We start from the raw sequence: 3931 nt of genomic DNA, 5'->3' as shown, positions 1-3931 counted from the left end.
AATGGTGATTTATCATACCCTTCTCCTACATATTTGCTTGGTTATGTCATTTCCCTATTTGGTTGGTTATTTGATTTATTTTTGCTGCATATAAAAGTATCCAAACAAACCAAATTGTGCTATTTGTTGAGCATCAGCGCTACCGGTTGATCTACCAATTGGTGGTAGAAAAGGCACAACCTTACCCATATAGCGCATTCAGCCCTCCAGGACCAGGCATTAGATTGCGGCACTCCAGGCCATCGTGCGAGGACTTGGTCGATTCCATTTTTGACCCCCAACAATCCCCCCTCCCCCTCAGAAATTGCTCCCTGAGAGAATCAAACCCTCTCCACTGGCTCTGATACCACTTGTTGGGCATCAGCGCTACCAGTTGATCTAAAACCAATTGGTGTTAGAAAGGGCGCAACCTTACCCATATAGCGCATTCAGCCCTCCAGCACCAGGTATTCAATTGTGGCACTCTAGGCCATCGTGCGAGGACTTGGTCGATGCCATTTCTGACCCCCAACACTATTTGGAAATGGGTTGATGAAGATGAAGGACCAATAAACACAAATAAGAAAGATGAAGCAGAAAAAGAAATAGATTCCATTTAAGTGGGGATATCAATTTTGGAAAATGATTTCAAGGAAAATGACAATAATATATGGGCTACTATAACTGTTGATGTCAAGAAATAGCAACGTACTTTGAATATTAAAAATGTTTTGCTGTCAAGAAATAGTGTTAAATAGCAATGTACTTTTGCTATCAAGAAGTAGTCCATAAGGATAAATAAAATGACAATAATATATGGGCAAAATGGTCCATTAAATAACAACATTAGCAATATACTTTTGTCGCTATAACTGTTGCTGTCAACAGAGGCTGCTATAAAAAATGGACAATATAGGGGCAAAACCCAATGTAACATGGGCATAAAACAGAATATAAATATTAGGCATACAAACAAATTTATAGGGCATAAAAATGAGATGATATTCATTCCAAACATGTGTATAAGGCACTAAATGTTTGTAAATATGCACACAACACCAAAATAGGAGCCCTTACAATCCATAATTGTTTTATGTGTGCACTAAGCACCAAAAGATGTGCAATTTTATAGTTTTTGGCATAATTAAACAAACACATATCCTAGATATAGGTGACAGGATTTTCAATACATCCCCCACTACCATCATTTGTCACCACCTTTCTCATCAACTTAAGCTTCATTCACCTCTGAGAAGGACCACCTTTTCTCCTTTCCTAATTTTGAGCAATAACCCCTATATGTTGAGCAATTACATGTCCAATTTCTTGTTCCTCAACTCCTTATTGAGCAACCACATGAATATGAAATTGTACCACCTCATCATCAGCTTCATCCTCTACCCCTCCTTTTGGAATAAGATTTTTGTAGGACAAAAAAAGATCAACAAATTTTGGAATTTCAATAATCTCATTATCAACTTCATGGTCTACTGACACATCATCCGACATGACCAAGTCCACATCATATTCACATGTATCACTAACACTTTCCCCTTCATTGACTTTCTTTTCTTCAATCCATTCCATAAATTGTCTCGTGGTAATGATCAATATAGATACAAATTTTACAATCATTACTATATCCAACATCAAGAAACCTCATATAATCATCTTAATCTCTAAGCTATCTTAATCCATCTATTATGGGCCGATTTGGAAGACAGTAATACATATCATGACATTTATCCTTTATCAAATTCTGGAGGTAGATAATGAAGTCCTTGAACTCCATGTTTCATAAGTCTACCTCTGTAACGGAAATCTTCTGAAGTGAGAAGTAAATCAAAGGCTTAGGAACAGAAGTACCTTTGTGGTAAACATTTATACTAAGTGTACCTTCTTATGAGAACAACATTCTTGTTGTAGTCACCAAGGCTGTGGAAATCGATTTCACCTAGGGGTTCTCAATAGAATGTAGAAACGAACCCTAGAGAGTGTTTTGTGCTTCACTCCCCCACGTTAAACAATTTTGAGAAACCAAGGTTGTGGAAATTGACTTCTCTTCCCCTTAATCCACGTAAGAATAAAAAAATGCCATGTCATTTATTAATTTCCGTTAATTAATTTGATTTGGTCATTTTTTTTTGTGACCAATAGATGCTAGTTACTATTGGGTGAGATTTTAACAAAAGGTAAACTTGATTGGTGTTTTTTATACAAAGCCTATAGTTGGATGGTGTTTTTTGAACATGCAAACTTCGATGGTATTTTTTGAACGTTTTCAAAACTTCCTTACCCTTATAAGTCTGTCAACAAATACAAGTTGATAAAGGATAAATCAAATTACCAATATTATATAATTAAAAATTACGACTTTATGTTATTATAATTTGTTGGACTTGGAATTGTATTTTAATCACAAAAAGGTGAAAATAGGTAGAAAATATATAAAAAAAATCAATTGAACTTAATGGGTAAAAATTGTTATATATTTGTGTTAGAAACATGTTTATGATCACTATAAGTTAATGATATTATATATATTATAAATTTTAAGGTTCCCTTATGAAGAGTCAATTTTTGCGAATTCAGACCTTCGCCACATGATTTTCGGTTCTTGGCAACTTTAGTCCCTTGCCTTGGTCAGTGCGTTGTGTTGGACACGTGTTTTTTTCAGTGCTCTTCCGGTCTACTCATCCTTTCTTCTTTTCCAATCTCTTTCTACGTGGTGAACTTTTGTTTTCTGCTCCCGATTTTTGTTGGGGATGACTATCGACGATTTTACGTTAATTGAAGAATCCTTCTCCAGCTATTCTAATCCTCAAATTTCCGTGGGATTTCGTTTTGCTCTCATTCATGAAGGTTTTTGCCGAATTCCAGCACCGCCATTAACTTCCAGTGCGTATGTTCAACAAACACTCGAAATTACGGCGTCGATGAAGTGGTGTAGAATAGAACATCTCCTTTGAGAGAAAGACAACCCTACGTATCAATTTATCAGCTCTGCAATTTCGTTGGTCTTAGGGCAAAAACAGGTGAATGTCTCTGTTAATGATGTTTGTTCTTTATCTACTAATTTCGTGGATTTCTTTTGCTATTACGTTGGTAGTGATAACAAATTGGACTAACCTAATCGGCTAGGTGTGAAATGTTATCCGGTTAGGTCAACGTGCCAAGAACATACTCCAAAAACCCACTTGAAGCACAAGGTATGTTTAAGTTTTTTTTTTTTGTTAATTTTTCCATTTTTTTCAATATCTATTGAAAATGAATTAGCATCTTTTGACTGAATATTTAACTGTATAATGACAAAAAAAAATAGTCTTGCAATGCCTTAAATTGGAAAGTGTGTATGCTATTGGGTGTCAAGTTCAATTAATCTAAGCAGTTCAAACTCAGGTGAACTACCCTTTACTAATGCTTTGTTTTGGTCGTTCATGTACACTCTTCTTTAAACCTCAAATTCTGTGATTCCTTTCTTTCAGATGCATCTATCAGCAATATAGATTAAAAAAAAACAGTGGGAACCCCTCACATCTATAAAGAAGGTCACGCAAACCCTTATGTTTCTACGATTGCTTTATATTTGTTTCTATTTTTGATTAACTTGATATTGTTTTCCAGATTTAAATTTCATCCATCAATGATACAGATTCCCAACACAAGTGGGAACCCCTCGCCTCTACGAAAGAATGTCACGCAAACATCAAAACCAGTTGATTAATTGGGTTTTTTTTGGCTTCTTTGAAGATCTTCTCAATTTGAAAATTGGAAAACAAAAACAAAGTGATCAAAATATATACTCTTTACAAATTTAAATATATACTTTTTAAATGCACCTTATATTGATTTATAATTGATTTAATTGTGCTCATTACTTTTACAGAAGAACTTCCTGATATTTGGAATGAAGAACCATATATGTTTGTAATATTCATTGTTGGGTATGTCT

Source organism: Lactuca virosa, chromosome 3, assembly GCF_052849685.1.
Source record: "Lactuca virosa cultivar CGN04683 chromosome 3, Lactuca_virosa_CGN04683_v6, whole genome shotgun sequence".
Taxonomy (NCBI): domain Eukaryota; kingdom Viridiplantae; phylum Streptophyta; class Magnoliopsida; order Asterales; family Asteraceae; genus Lactuca; species Lactuca virosa.
This window is presented reverse-complemented; position numbering follows the sequence as displayed.